Source organism: Cyanistes caeruleus, chromosome 17 (genome assembly GCF_971803275.1).
Source record: "Cyanistes caeruleus chromosome 17, bCyaCae1.hap1.1, whole genome shotgun sequence".
Lineage (NCBI taxonomy): Eukaryota > Metazoa > Chordata > Aves > Passeriformes > Paridae > Cyanistes > Cyanistes caeruleus.
Window position 1 is genome coordinate 4070360 of NC_141717.1, and position 16669 is coordinate 4087028.

At 42.4% G+C, this 16669-nt stretch overlaps 1 protein-coding gene and 1 long non-coding RNA gene across 18 annotated transcripts in view; one reads left to right on the forward strand and one right to left on the reverse strand.

Moving 5' to 3' along the window:
- RBFOX1 (RNA binding fox-1 homolog 1) overlaps positions 1-16669 on the forward strand; it is a 1112502-nt gene that overhangs the window by 320006 nt on the left and 775827 nt on the right. The window lies entirely within an intron of this gene.
- On the reverse strand, positions 9250-16119 carry LOC147650022 (uncharacterized). The gene is made up of 2 exons (XR_015277363.1): positions 13367-16119; positions 9250-11561 (listed from the first exon to the last, which is right to left on the reverse strand). It is a non-coding gene; the product is annotated as an uncharacterized LOC147650022 (long non-coding RNA).

The window sequence follows — 16669 nt, forward strand, 5'->3', positions numbered from 1 at the left end:
TTGTTTAGCTAGACGATTTTCAGCTAAAACTTTGCAGGCTTTTTACATTCAGTTATTTTCTTTGTTAGTAATGGGCTCGGAATTCTGTCAAAATAAAGATTGAAAAAATGATGTCTGATTTAATATTCACCTTTTTAAAGGACAGAGCTTTTTTGAGTACAGGAGAGTTCAGGGCTGAATGTTAAGACTCAGAAATTTAGCAAGTCCTACTGTATTTTCCAACCCTGAGCACTGTTCTACATCCCTGGAATTAGAATAAGGCTGGATCTTTGAGAATCTGTGTCTCTCATTGATCACCTTCTGCCTTTAGGAAGGAGGCATTTTTTCCATTTTCAGATTGGTCTGGCCAAATGAAGGATTTCACTCTACAAGGAATTTTTTAATTCTTTTCCCATCAGGTAGGCCAAATTTAAATTTTTGTCATTTAATGACAGGATGTTGTGTGTGATTGCTATGTGGAAGAGATGGCAAGTGTGATGGAGCAAGGCTGTATCTCAGGACCATTTTCTGAGGAGAATCTAGACTGTAATTCCATCTATTATCAGGCTCTGCACCATATTAAAGTGAGTATCTCTCTCAGAAATACACTGACTACTTTTCACACATATTTTTGCTTTTGCTTGTCTCTAAGTTTTCTTATCCTTGATTATACAGGAAATGATGAAATACTTCTTCCATAAAACTTTGCTGTGTAGTTTTTATTTCTTCCATCATCCCTGGTGCCCTTCTTCACTCTGGAATCTTTCTCTGTTTGCTCCTTCCCCTGTGAGCAGAGGTTTGGGGACGTTCCCTCAGCTGTTTTCACGTGTCCTGCACTTCTCAGGACCTTGTTATTCCAGTCTCTCCCTTCCCTGAGTTCTGGATGTTCTGACATCCAGATGAGTCACCAGATGCATTATTTTTTGAGGTTGTTAGACTGATTTTATATGTGCTAGTCATTTCAGATGCCTGTTCTGAATAGACTTGTCTGCCTTCAATTTGCCTGAGACATCGAGCAGAATTCGATTAGATGTGTTTATGGAATGATTTATCCCCAGGCCTGGAGCTGGGCTCAGAGAGGGGAATTTGCACCTGGCAAGCTGCAATTGCTGGGACACCCGAGCCACCCAGCACCTTCCTCTGGGGGTCCAGAGCAATTCCCCCTCAAAAGGGGCACAGGAGGGCTGGGGGTGCCACTGCCTGAGCAACCTTCTTTTACTGAACACCCAGGGGACTTCCAACCCTTGAGGCTTGAGAAATTTTGCACAAAATTCAAAGTGTTTTCCCTTAAACCTTTCAAGTTTTATTGTTAAATTTGTTATTTGTCTAGAGCCAACTTTCTGCAAACTGGTTGTAAAAATGTTATTTCTGTAAATAGGATCACATTCGTACATAGCTGTATAAATTTAGGGCTGTATTCATTTATAAATATATTAGAGGATAATTAAAAGAGATTATTCTAGAAGTTCACTTAGGGTTCTTTTCAGAATTACTTTTAAAACTAATTGTGATTATGTGATAATTGCGATATATGAGAATTGTGATAATTCTGTATGCTGAGAAATAGAAAAAGGAAAATGTTTATAAGCACTTTTAGTATATTTGTGTAACAGAAAGTAAATCAATATAATGTGCTATAGAAAGGGCTATATTTGGCCAAAAATGTGATAGGACCAGAGGGATATTACAGTGATTTTCTTTACTGGCACATTGGGAATGTAATTCTATCGTACATTTACATTTCACTCCGCTTCTCTATCAGCTAGCAATGACATACTATTATTTCTGGATGAAAATCCTCAGCAGTTTCAATCAGCTGTGCACCATTTTTAAACTACAGCCACAGCCAAGGAGAACTCCCCAAGCCAGCAGGAATCTCCAAGCTGTGTGCAGGTGAGAGGACTCTGTGGTTCATTGCTGTGGAGGCACATCAGAGTAACACACATGCCATTTTTCTATTTATTTATTTACCATGCAGTATAATTGTAGCTACAGATCCCAAGTCTGGGCTCTCTGCTTTGCTGCTGCCACATGAAAATGTGATTTCTAGTCAGTGCAGAGTGTGCAGGGCTGTGTGTTCTTCTCTCTGGTGGGGTTGGTGCTGGCACCAGGCTCCTTGCTGCTGCACCCCCCAGAGCACGTTGGTGCCAAAGAAAAAGGGAAAAAAAAAAAAAAGGAATACTAGAGAAATGCGATTTTTACTGTTACAAATGTTTTCTTTAAATGTGACTGTGCTTCCAACAAGAAAGCCTGTATGAAAACACAGTTCAAACCTGGCAAAGTTCAGGCACTGCTTTTATAGCCAAGGCCTTTCTTTAATCAGTGCTTGAAACCCGTGAGAGGAAAGGAGCCATAAAATCAATTCTAAGTAATCTTGGAAATGAGATAATAGTCCATTAATCTCATCAATATAAGCATGAAATTTTCTGCTGCAGTTCATGCCTACACATTTGTAATAAATTTATCAGTGGGAACAGGACAGAAGCCAATGTTAGGGGTTAGTGCCTCATGCTTCCCCTGCAGCCTTTGTTCAATTTATTTTTTAATATTTTTTTTTCTTGCAGTGAAAATATTTAATTCCTTTGTGGAACAGTGCCAGCCAAAACTTGTTACTGGTTCTGTATTTAACGAGAATCTGTGGTGAATTGCTCGTGTGTGACTCGGGATCAGTGGAAGGTTGAGGAGGCAAGGGCTGGAGAATGCAGTGAGCTGCGTGGTGCCACCGCAGCCCTGGCTGCTGCTGCTGCTGCTGCTGGGCAAACTGGAGCTGCTGCCAGTCTGTGGTTCCTGTGGCAGACCTGTGCCTTGCTGCACTCTAAACCCTGTGTATAGAAACCAACAGATTTTCTGGCAACCACAGAAATTGTTTCTTAAAAAAAACCAAAAAAAAAAAAAAACCACCAAAAACAAAAAACAAAAAAAAAAACAAAAAAACAACAAAAAAAACCAAAAAAAAACCAAAAAAAACCCAAAAAAACAAAAAACAAAAAAAAACTTCCACCAAAAAAAAGCAAAATCAAAAAAACAACCAACCAAAAAACCCAACCAAAACAAAAAAACAAAAAAAAACAACAACCAAAAAGGAACAAACAAAAAAACCCCAAGTCTTTGAGCAGTTGCATTTGTTAGGATGAAGCTCAAGGAGATGGTTCCTCGTGTCACCTCTTGCTTTCTGAACAACCCAGTCTGCCTGGGCTGGCTACTTACACAGCCCACCACCTCCAGGGAACATGAATTTTGATATCTCTCATTTCTAGGAATTGTCAAAAGCAGTTCAGGCTTTCAGAGAAAATATAATTTTATTTTTGTCCTTCCCCTAGAGGCTTTCCATCCCTTGGAGAATTTGTGAGTAACAAAGGGCAATTGCCTCTATAGAAATGGAATTTGGGGTTTTTTTTGACCAAGGCTTTGTCCCTATGAGGGTGAGGAGGCCCTGGCACAGGTTCCCAGAGCAGCTGGATCCCTGGAAGTGTCCAAGGCCAGGCTGGACAGGGCTTGGAGCGACCTGGGATCGTGGAAGGTGTCCCTGCCCATGGCAGGGGTGGAATGAGATGGGCTTTAAGGTCCCTTCCAACCCAAACCACTCCATGATTCTCTCTTGGCTCATTTTCCTGTGAGTTTTCCTATTCTAATGTTAATTTGAGTTCTATATTAGAAACATCCTCATGGGATCATGGCATGAAGGTGGAGGCCAGGAGCAACACAAAGACCTGCTGGAACTATGTTGCAAAGACTCTTTCCATGTAGAACGATTTAGCAGTCATGAGTCACTGAAATAGAGGGGAAAAGTTCTGGGTCAGTGTTGCAGGACAGCTTTTCCTGGCAGTGGTGCCAGCCTGGTTTTCCTGAGATCATCCCAGGAGCTGAGCACCAGAGGGGGATCTGCCACTGTGGGCTGGGCTCTCACTTTTGGTACACAGCTCCTCAAACAGCTTTCCTCAGATGCATTCATTACCTTTGGATCAGAAGCACTAGCAGCACGGGCAAATATCCTATGATGCTGCATAATTTCAGGCTTAATTAGTTCTTCCAACCTTTCCCTTTGGCAGGGGAATCAGTGGGGGAAGCAGCGTGCGCTGCTCCTGCCTTGCTCTGCAGCACAAACCCGGCTGAGGTGACTCTTTTGTCATTGATTATTGGGGAGGATTTCTCCAGCTGGATGCCTTCTGCCTGGTCACCATAAATTAGTTTTGTGTCACTGCCTCTAACAGCCACAACACGCTGATAGTCTTTAAATGATGGTTTATATGACCTGAGACAAGATCTAGCCTTATTTTTCTGCTCTATTACTTTCAAAGAATAGTCTTTCTATTATTAACAGGCTGTGGTAAAATAATTGTAAATTCCTTTGCAATTTATAGCAGTTTTGTTCATTGCATCTCGTGAAAGCAAACCTTAGCAGAATTTTAAAATATTAGTGAGCAGACGTAAGTATCTGTATTTTAATAATGTGATAACGTGATCATTTTTTCATTATTTTAGAAAGGTTTACAGCTGGAAGGTTTTGGTTTTTCAGAGCTGTTCTGGGTTAATTTTTCTGCAGCTGTATAAATATGGTAGGAATTCTCTGGCACTGTGATGAAGTTATAAACTGGTGGTGAGGGCACAGTCATGGGTGCAGGAAATTGGGTCTACCCTGGCAGGTACAACAAAGCAGAATCTTCTCAGACTGGAATCAGATTTCATGAAGCAAAGATGCTTGTGAATAACAATATATTAAGAATTAATTTCAGTTCTAATTGGGTATTTTTTATCTGATTTTCAGGTAATACTCAACATTTGAAACTGTTTAATAGTAGTTTTTAATACTTCAATGCTTCTTAAGTTTGTAGTTGCCAGTTTCCAAATGAGTTCCAACCCAATTGCTTTCTAAAACAACTGTCCAAAAAGTAAATACAGAAATTCAATTTTAAATACAACTCAGCTTTTGACTTAGGACAGCAAATTCCTCTTGTGCATTGCTAAATCTCTGAAGGGATTTTATTGCTTGTTAAATTGACCCAATGAAGGTGGTTTTCAATCTACTGCTGTGGAAGGGCTATGGAATAACCCCAGAACTGGTTCCAGGCTGGGGCTGCCTTCAGCTGAGCTGGGTGAGGCCCCAGTGGGAATTATGGAAAAATTCTGTGGGTTCCTTGAGCTCCTCTTCTTCCCCAAAGGTTTGTGAGGTAGGTCATGTGCTCCCTCAGCTCCAGGACTGGTACTTAGGCTCAATAATTCACTTTAGATGGTTTATTGGAGTGGTGAGCCTTGTTTGGAAAGGTTTATGAAAACAATATTATGGAAATTGTGAGGTTCGTGAGATTTCAATATTTTCTATGGTAGAAATGAACAAAATATCCACTAAAGGTAACAAAAATAATGTAAACACATTATTCACATCAAAGTTTCTCATTTATTTCCCGAGGTAAAGCCCAGACTTCTCCAGCTGTGATCCTTCAGTTGAAAACCCTGGGCTGGTTTGGGAAAAGGGAACATGAAGGGGACTTGTGGTGGGTGGATTCCTGGAGTGTGATGTCTGACACACGGCTTTTCACATCCCCTGTCACAAAGTTTCATCACCTGGTTTTGATGATGGTTTCATCATCATCTTCTGATGCTTTGCAGAGGTGAAGAGTGCTCCATGGAAATTCATAAATCAGGAGGCCTCTTCAGAACTCCCTGGACTTTCAGGAATGCTGAAATGGTGGAGCTTCCACTCTTGGCACTCAATTCAAAGGAGGTGCCTTGGTGAAAAAAGGATGTAAAATAGATTAAAATGCAAGGGAATAAAGCTTGTGTTATGAAACAGGGAGATGAGGAAAGATGTAGATAAAAGAAAGGGGTCGAGTGCAATAATTTTATATTTAAGGCATTAAAAGCTTAAAAGTCAAGAAAAGGGTAAGGGGGGAGGGACTTTTTCAGTGTTGTGGAAGAATTATGCCTCACTGGAGAATCTGCATAGATTCTTAAATCTGATGGGCACAGGCTGATTGCTGTGGAACAATTCAGTTTACTTTGTTGGTGTGTGGGCAGATGTCTCTTTCAAACACAGATTCAGTATCCTGAGCACAGAATCAGGACAAAATATTCTCCAAAACACTCTGGGAGGCACGGCCAGCTGAGACAGAGGGAAAAGGGACGGGGTCAGTGACACCTGTGGGACACAGATAAATGCAGGGAACGCACAGGGGTGCTGCTCCTCCAGTGAGTGACAGCAAATGTGCAGCTGTGGTGATAAACCTGGCTGGTGCTGCACACAGTGCAGTTTTCAATAAAGAAGGAATTCACCTGAGCTGATTTGCACAATTTACATGGAAAATGACCCCCTGTTATCAGCCCACAAATTGTTTCCTCCCAGGATTCGCTGCTGTGCTGGATTTACTTTATCTGGTTCTGGGAGCTGAGGGTCTCCAGGAGTGGAATCTGTCAGGAGAGGTTATTAGAAAAGATTTTGGTGTCTGTTTGCCCTTTCCCATTTACTTGGCCATTTATGCTAAATTAAGGTTTAGGAACAGCTTATCTGAATCACAGATGCTCTGCCTTGTATTTTGTGTGCTCTGTGCAGCCCCTTTGGGAAGGAGATAGATCAGGCATGGAGCACTGGGACATCAGGCCTTGATCCTCACCTTCCCAGCTCAGCCCTAAGGCCTGGGAGCACCCTCATGAAGGTTTCTGACATGATTTCCTGCATGCTGAGGGAGCAGTTCACAGGTACAGGAAATATTCCAGTTTCTCTGTGTTAACATGCAATCTAAAACCACCACTACTCATACAGCAGTATTAAAGAGAGCCTGGATGAGAAATTCAGGGGGGAAATCTCACTAAAAATTTGTATTTTCTACATCCCAAATCAATTTCTGTGCGTTTTCCTTCGTTTCCTGACTAATGGAATCGATGGTTCTGCTGCTGGGTTTAAAATGAAGCTGACACCAAGCCCTGAAGTGCTGCTGAAACCAATGGCCCTTGCACAAGGTCTTTGTTGCTGCTGGCACAAGGTCCAGAGTGTTACATCTGTTGTATTAACTGAGCTAAATATTTACACCCCCTGTCCCCAGATTCCCCAAATCCCAGGAAATGCAGGTTCTGCCATTCTATTCTGTGTTGAACAAAGAAGGGAGGAGAAGTCATGTTACAGACACCTATTTCTCAGCAGCTACAAAGGAAATGTTATCCACCCATCAAGTTTTGGTTTTATTTCAACAGTGCTGAAGGATTTAAAATGTGTTTGGTGTGAGAATACACCACAAACCCTAGTTCTATATGTTTCTGGAGGCTTTTACCCAGGAAACCCTATTCAGGTGTCATAGCCCACACCCTTCCAGACCTATACAAAATAAAATTTTGAAATGCTCCTCTCTCAAGAAAACCTTATTTTTAAAAATAAGTGGGTTTTCTTGATTTTTTTGGGTTTTTTTGGATTTTTTTTGCCAGACATACTTGTCCAAACCATTATCTTAATCTGCAATTAGTCCCCCTGCAATCAAATAAAGGGCATGGATTAATGGGAGAAGCAGGAGAAATATTTTAAAGGGATTAACGTTAATGGAGAAACAGATTATCTTTCTATCAAATGAGGTTAATAACCAAAATTAGCAGTGGCCCCTCACAGTTAGTCACAACCTTCCAGAGTCTGCTAGAGATTAATCAAGTGAGTTTTTGTGTAAAACCTGTAGAATTCTGAAGTGGTTTAGGGTCCTGCCTCTCATTCTGAACAGGATCAAGCCCTTTGGAAGCTCTTACTGCTATGCCAACTTGAAAAACTCATTTCCTCAAGGAATGACTTGTAACCTGAAGAGTTTTCTGCAGCAGCAGGTGCCCAGTTGAACTCCCACTGAAATTCCTGTTATCACAGGCCTGGCCAGCCTGTACATCTGCCTTGTTCATGTGTAAAATTACTACAGGATCATTAACACTTTATCTCATAATTAAGTTCATGTAGTAGACTTGAAAAGAGAGTATTTTTTTATTGATTCTATTCTATAAAACCCTGTAATTGCTTAATCCCTTACAATGTTTAAAGCAATTAACATGTGGCCTTTATTTGCATAAAGGCAATAGGCAAAGGTGGTTTGGAAAGTCATCTTAAGCATCAGCTTGATCTGTGTATTGATGTGATATTTCCTGTAGTCATTGGCTGGCTGGAAATCCATGTCAGAAGACCCTTTGTATGTCTCAAAGCACTGAGGGAGGTGATGTTGTTGCATGATGACTGTTGTCACTTTTGGCTCATTATTTCAATACCATTCTTACCAAAATGTGGTGCTTTTAGCAAGGCAGCTTCAGCTGGAATAGCCAGGGCTGGATGACTTTTCCTGCTATAGCATGTTGGTGTGCTGACTCCTTTCGTAGGCACAGGTGTCTTAAGGAGTGCTCTTTGTTGTTTGTTTGGCTTTTTTTTAATTAAAACCTTTGGCACAGGGGTGATTCTCAGGTTACTTCCACACCTGTCTGCATCTGGACAGCCTGGGGGTTACCAGTGGCTACCTGGAGGCTAAATTTTCACAGCACTAGAAGAGAAAGTCTGATGTAATTTATAATTTCCAAACCCATTAATTAATGCAGTGAATGCAGGAGGGCACAGGACTTTTCTGTGCAGTGGTTTTTCTGTGCAGGTGCAAGCTGGTCCACAAGTACAAATCCTACATCTGTTTGATTAAGGTCTCAGTGTGAGGGCACAACAAACAAATAATAAATGCCTACTTTCAGTCGCTTCCTTAGGAAAGTTCTTCTAAGATTTCCCAAGGGAAAACTATTTAAATTGCCATAAAACCTTGTAAAAATCTGTTTTATTTAAAGCTCTGTACCTTTAGTACAGACTCCAGTGAAGCATTTGTGGCCTTCAGCATCCCTCTGTGTCAGCCACCCCTGCAGAGGAGCTGGGTCCAGCATTGGACCCAAAGTGCTGCAGATCAAGTGGCTCTCTGATGTTTTTCCAGTGCTCCAAGGCCAGGCTGGATGGGGCTCTGAGCAACCTGGTCTATGGAAGGTGTCCCTGCCCATGGGATGATTTTAAAGTCCCTTCCAACCCAAACCATTCCATGATTCTGTTATTCCATGTTCTCCTAGGAGTCATGGCCAGAGTGCTGCCAAGACAAAGGTGGGGACAGTCCTCATGTTTTCTCTCTCATGCAAATTAAAAAAAAATATTTGAGGCCCTAAATGATGTTAAAAATCTCATTAATCAAACCCACAATATAAAAAACCCCATGAGAACCCCATGTCACCCCTGCCCCCTGTGTGCTTTCTTTCAGCTAAGACATACTCCCCTTGAAAAACACAACATCAAAGTTTTTCAGCTAAGGAGAAGCTTTATTTTTTGTAACAGTTGCACAGCCAAAGGTCCCTGTGAGAAGGTTTTCCTAATAATTCTGCAATAAAGAACAGAAAAACCTCAAAAGTGGTATTTCTAGGGAGCCTATTATTAGAAAGAATTGATATTTGAGGAGCTTTAGTTTATTAAAAATGTGCAAGAACTCCTCTGTGTCTAGTTCCATGCAAAGCTTAGTGAAAGGTTAGAAAATTAGCTCCTGTGTGCTGCTTATACAGCTGGATGGATGGAGGGGACTTTACATTTCACAACTTCTTGTTTCTGACAAGTTCCAGTGAATTATTTATGTGGCCACTTATCCTGTAAAGATGGAGCTGAGGGAACAAACTGAGTTCACAAATGCTACCAGAAAGCCTTCAGGTGATAAGATGAAAATGGATCTTGGGCGCTGCTGATCTCAAACCTGGACTGGAATTTGTGGCCTACAGATGAAGGGTTGTGTGGCTTACATTTTTCATCTCTAACTTGTGAATTTGTGCAGTTTATGAACAATTCATGAAGTTCTATTTATCTTCAGCAATTGCCTTATGAATCAAGGGTTTAACTGGAATAAGATAATCCAGGAAATAGTAAATTTCAATTCATTTTTATGAATCTAATATATATTCCACATATGAGAGCAGAGATGTGAATACATTAGTGATAAAAATACTAGAAATAAATTACCTATTTCTGTAACCGTAGCTTAACTCCAAAAGTCAGAGATTTTGGCAGATCTGATTTTTGCAGCTCTTGGATTTTCTGGGAGTTTCTGTCCTTAAAAGTGAGTGAATACACCTCTGCAGGCTTTTTCCTCTCTCTTATTTAAAATGGGCCACTTGCCAGCTTGATTCTTTATCTAAAGCAATATGGATTCACAAATAAAAGGTTTGGAAAATATTTCATTATTTTCAGGGAATTTATTTTTCTTTTTCTCTGTTAACCAGTGGCTTGTTACTTGTTGTTGATGACACTGTTTTAAATCCTTCCTCTGCTGCAAATAGACTCATGGGTGATATGAGGCAAGTGGTTCTCAATTATGTTAGTCCATGCTCCAGGATTTGGGATCTTCAGCTCTAATTCCAAACGCTGTTAGGCTGAGGGGCAGATGATAATTCCAAAATCCAGCAGCTAATGAACTACAAAGACTTGCTAGAGACTCATTCCAGGGGATTGAGAATCAAGTAGTCTTCACAAAAGGTTTGCCCATATTCTGTCTTCCAGTATTTCAATTAACACTGCAAAAAGGAATTTTAAATTTTGTACAATGTAAATGCAGATGTCTGTCAATGAGTTCCCCAAGTTTAGGGTGAAAAGTCTGAGGTTGTGGTGCAAATGTTAGCATTTAAATGTTAACATTCTGAGGGTGTCACAGGTGCCAGTGTGACCAGACAGCTCTAGAAAGAGCAAACTGCAAAGTCTGCAGGTATGGAAAAAGTACTCCCAAACCTGGACAAATGATTCTCCATGAAATGTTTTATTAATTATGGCACAATCAAAAAAAGTTGCACTTGGAGAAACCATAGAAGTTTTCAATTCTTCAGCTGCTGTGAATCCTGCTGTGGTAATGTAAGAATTAAAGATGTTTCACAGCACCAAATAGACCCTGAATGTCTTCTGAAATTGCTTAACTGGACTCCCCAGCTCCTGCAGGAATCATCAGAGCAGATGAGTACTCCCTCTGGTCCCTCAAGGTTCCCAGATTTATGGCAAGAGCTGCAAAGCCCCTTGTGCAGCAGCTGCAATATTTACTTTCCTCTCAAAGACACCGCTGCTCCCAAGGGCTGCCTGGTCCCTGCATGGTGGAATTCCTCAGGAGCCTCTGAGCTCACAGCTAAGGGGTCTGGATTTTACAAGGAAACCCAGGATCCTTGTCCTCACTGCACAGGGAAGGAAACAGTGCAGAGCTGAAGAGAAAGGGGAAGGGGCTGGTGCCATCCTCAGGAGCAGCTGGAGATTGAAATTGTCCTGCCCTGGTTATTTCAGTAGCAACTGTCCCAACCACAAAGGAGGAACAACCAATGTCATTGCTTCAAACAATTCCTTTCAACACTTCCAGAGCTCTGCCTAAATACAAATGGAAGTGAAAACAGCAAGGGAAGCACGGAACCTGCTCATGTGGAATCTGTGGAGCAATCCCTCCACACGGGATGGCAAAAAGGCAGCACGCAGACCTGCAGCTTTCCCAGCAGAAAGGTCACCTGCAGCAGCCTGACCTTTTCACCACAGAGAAAGAAATGAGCCATCAGCCCTGTCTGAACGGCCTTCAATCCCAAGGCACTCCCAAAATAACCTGGAGATAAAGCAGATGGATGAAAATCAGGAGATGCCGGGGAGCTGGGCATGAAGTTGCTTCTTCAAGATGTCTCTTTGAGAGAAATTGTACATATGCTATAAGTCAAAGTCAGGGGAGAGGAAAATTACAACTCCCTGGAGAAAGGAAAGGGATTAACATTTTATCACAGGCAAACAAGTGGGAAACTCTCGAATTTATAGATATGTAGATACATGCACATGAAGATATTGCTATGAGGGCATTAAAAATAGAAGTATTATCTTTCTACTCAAAGATTCTACTAAATAGCTATGAATTTCTAATTAAGTAATGTTATATCTCTGTGACAATGTAGTTCATTTTATTATGTATGACTGAAATCTGAAACCTAAATGTAATAATATCTTAAAAGGATGGGCCAAATATTGCAGAATTATTCTCTGGAGTAGAACTATATGAACAAAAAGGTAGCACCTCTTTGTTCTGTCATGGGGATGAAAGTATTAAAATATTCAGATGCCAGTATTTGATACACAAAGCCCAAGCAAATGACAAATTCAATCTAACCAGATTCATTAATCTAACCCCCACACACAATGCCACAGTCCTTACCTGCTCCACACAACACACCTTCCATAAAACTGACTTCAAGACACTACAAATCACCAAGAATTGAAAAGGATTTAGGAAATGTGAAGCTACACTAAACCCCACACCAGCAGCACAGTACAGGTACACACTGGTACATATTTTTTCATGTTTTTTGTGTGTTGAAGGTGATTTCCTTATGTTTGTGTCCTTTTTGTCACAAATTTCAGTTTCAGAGAGCGTCTTTCCCCAGATCATTTAAGGCTACACTTCCTGCCAGTGTCCAAAGGGCTATCACCAAGCTTGTACCAGTGCAGAACCTTTCTGAGGAGGATTCATGGAGTGTTTGTGGCACTGAAATTTGTGACACGTCTGCCACCACCACAAATACTTCCCCTGAAGCTCACAAATTTTACTGCAAATGGTTTCTGTGTTCCCTTCCCACTGGTAATGGCCTGAGCAGCCTCCCCCAGAAGGAATAAATCACAGTGGATGTGGACGTGCTGGAGATGTTCTCTGCTGCAAATACAATGTGAAATTTTAAAGCATTAAATATATATCTACTATTTATATCTTCCTCACAAATACATGGGAGCTTTCTTTTTGAAGACTTTAAATTAAATTTTTACCCCTTTTCTCTTGATTTTTTTTTCTTTTGATACAGCATCTACAGCGTGAACTTAGTCTGCTGTCCAGAACAATTACTTTCTCCAATAAATCCTCTTTCACCTCCAATTCTTTTCCCACATACCACAGATCTGTGTTCTTGAGATCTCTCAGTTAGAACAACCTGACACCAGTTCCCAAATTTGGAAATAAACACAGAAAATATTTTACTATAAAGGGGAAAAGGCTTCCAAATTTAAGAAAACATGAAATAGGCTTTTAGTCAGAAAATATATTTTTAAAAAGATTTTAAGAATTAATCCCTGACTGGGAATGTGTTCAAAACATTGTGTTTCAATGGAGCCATTTGCTACTTGCCCTTTATTTTTTTCTCTTGCTATGGATAATTTACATTAAATTGGAAAATGTCTCCTTCTGAACCAACTTTTTAAGTGCATGACTGGACAATTATACTTAAGTTTGTGCATTTTCTTTTTAAGTATTTCCAACAGAAATGACTGAGAATTGTGGCTTTACACAATTATAACTTTGGGGTGGAATCACCAAGATTAATTTTTTATCAAATGCTTCAAATGCTTTACCCCAAAGGTGAGCAAATAACAAGATACCTTTCTCCAGGTGGCTCCTGTGGAAGAGAAGCACAGGGAGGAACATTTGGAGTTGTTGTGTTTAGGAAAGGAAATCTCATAATGCCTGGAGCTCTGGAACAGAAAACAATACTTGGGCGCTGGTCTCTGCTCTGCCACGTGAGACTGATGCTGCCTCTGCTGGCTTCTCTCTCTGCTCAAAATTCCGCTCTCCTTTCTCCCCATCCAAAGTTATTTCTTCCACCAGAACTCTAACCCCCGCTGCATCGTACCCACGGCAAAGGCTGGAGAATGAAGGAGCTCTTTTAAGAAAGATCTGACTTGCAGTTCAGGGTTCTTTCATGTGAGGGGAACAAAGGGAAGACAGATGCGAAAAACAAGCCAAGGGAACCTTTTTGACAGGGTTTGTACAAAAGGAGAGTGTGTAGGTGCTGAGACTCCAAAAGACAAGCTCTCATCCAGTCACTTAACACACACCTGATTCTCTAATCAAGCACAGATCAAAGTAACCAACACCTGCGCCAGATTTAGTTTTAATCCTGTGAGTAGTGCTCAACACTCCAGTGAGTATTCACTACTCAACAGGAATGCTCAGGAGCCCAAAGAAAACTATTTATTAAGCCTAGTCCATGAGATTTTTTTGTTCTTTCATGAAGGATTGGGGTTTAGCTTATTTGTGTGAGCTTCAGTTGCTTATTATTTTAGCACATTTAAATAATTCTAAATTCTTCATTCTGGAGACTGAGCTCTGTCCAGAGAGTGAGTGGATAAAGAAAGACTACAGGTCAGGTTTGGAAAGAACTTGAGATACCTAAAGATCTTTGCACTGGTGCTGCCCTGAATGTCACCTGTTTGGAGAAGAGAAAGGAATTCTGTGCTGATTCACATGGGAGGAAGGCACTGGATGGCCTTTCCTTTCCTGCTGGGTTTTATAACCCTGGGGCTTCATGGTCATTGAGTGTATGGGCAGGGGAGTGTGACTCCTCTGAGTCACTCAGTGGTCACCTCTGTGTCAGACAGGATTTAGCCTAAACAACCCAATGGCAACAATTTCACCAAGTTTGCCTCATACCACATCAGCATATATCATCAAAGGGGGGACATTTTTAACATGGGCATTTATTTTTCAGTTATTTTTTAATTTTTATTAGTTCATTCTTTAAAAACTGCTGACAAAGTAGGAGGTATTGGGCCATATGGCAAACTTATCAATGCACTCAGTCATATTTAATCAAAATGTTGAAAATTATTTTCTTATTAGAGGGCCTAAATATACAAATTAAGGAAGAGCTGATGAAATGCTGCCAGCCTTGTGTTGCATTTCTACTTGCTAACCTTCTACCAGTATCACTTTCTCATAGAGGGATTAATAAATATGGTTTTAAATATCTCGAACTGCACAGTAATCAGTTACCAACTGTAAAATAATCTTTTAGTGATTTAGAAAACTTCAGTGCAATGTTTCAACCTCCAATTTACATTTGTTGGAGACAAGCCTCTCCTTGCCTTCTCTGTGTTGATTTTGGAGTGAATTAGAAGGCTGAAAAGAAAAATGAAAGAAACCCATGGGATGGATTTAAAATCCATCCAAGGATCTTTATATGAACTTCACAGGGATCAGCCTTCAGAGTGGGACACGGTTTTTGAGAGAATTTTGGGATAACTAGATAATTTAAGTTTTGATCCTGAAAATGAATCTTTGAGTAACTTTGTAACTCTCAGTAATCTGGCAAATTTTAACGAGGTGGAGTAAAATTTTCCAGCCATTAAACACTGTTTCATGTTTGATGAGGAATGAGAAGTTCTGAAGTCGCTGTCTGAAGTGATTCAGCTTCATAAGCTGGTGTGCCTGGGTAAAGGAACCCTCCCGAGCAGTTCTGCCGAGTCGCGTATTTAGGGGATCCAGGATCACACCCCGGGCCTTAAAATAGCAGCAGAAATAGGCCAAGCCCCAAATCTGTCAGGGGAGGCAGAGGGATACAGATCTGTGCTTTTGAGGTACTTCTGTAGATGATCGATGTGGGAGCTGCAGTTCAACTGACAAAGACTCGGCTGTGTTTATTTTCTGCACAGATGAAGAAGTTTATAGGGAGATCATTTATATAAAGTTTTTTTAAGGGACCACAGGCCTATGATTTAAAGCTTTCCCCCTCGTTAGCACCTGATTTTGTTAACTGCTTTGCATTTCCATCTCAATGCTTAAAACAACTCCTTACTCCCACCCCACAGGAGGCAGCACATCTGTCTGATCCTCACACTCCACATCTGTAATTGATACCGGTTACATGTTGGAGTAAGTCTCAGTGGCACTAATTTATTGTAGCTGAAGGTTGAGCAGCACAAAAACGTTCGACCACTACAGGCTTATACCTAATGTGTTGAGAAGGACAAGGCAGCGTTCTGGCAGGTCCTGATGTTTATTATTTTCCCCCCAAACTTTCTCGTCAATAGCTGCTGTCAGCCTCACTAAACAGTAATTCATGCCTTTCGGAATGCTGCGATGCTCTTCTCCTTAGGTGAGCATTAGGTTTCCTTTGGGCAAGAGGAAGGGGAAGGAAGCGGGCAGAGATGGCTGGGGATCGCCAAGGGCATCGTTTTCATCAGCAATTTCCCCGGTGCCGCTTTGGTGTGTGCTCGCCTCCTGCAGCAGCGCTGCCCGCTCGGGCTGGGGGAGCGCAGCTCTCCGGGACGAGCCCCGGGGATGCGAACTTGCGACCGCGCCTCCGGTGCCCCGGGAATGTTCCGGGCCGGCGGAACGCCCGGCTGCGGAGCCATCCCCCAGTGTCATCCCCGGAGCCATCCCCGGTGCCATCCCCGCGGTGCCATCCCCCCAGTGTCATCCCCGGAGCCATCCCCGGTGCCATCCCCGCGGTGCCATCCCCCCAGTGTCATCCCCGGAGCCATCCCCGGTGCCATCCCCCCAGTGTCATCCCCGGAGCCATCCCCGCGGTGCCATCCCCCCAGTGTCATCCCCGGAGCCATCCCTCCGGTGCTATCCCCGGTGCCATCCCCGTGGTGTCATCCCCGGAGCCATCCCCCCGGTGCTATCCCCGGTGCCATCCTCCCGGAGCCATCCCTCCAGTGCCATTCCCGGTGCCGTCCCCCCGGTGCTATCCCCGGTGCCATCCCCCCGGTGCCATCCTCCCGGAGCCATCCCTCCAGTGCCATTCTCGGTGCCGTCCCCCCGGTGCCATCCTCCCGGTGCCGTCCCCCCGGAGCCATCCCCCCGGTGCCATCCCCGGAGCCATCCCCCCGGAGCCATCCCCGGTACGGGCGGGCCCCGCGGGTTCCCGGGCGCCGCCGCGCGGCCGCCAGTGCCGGGCG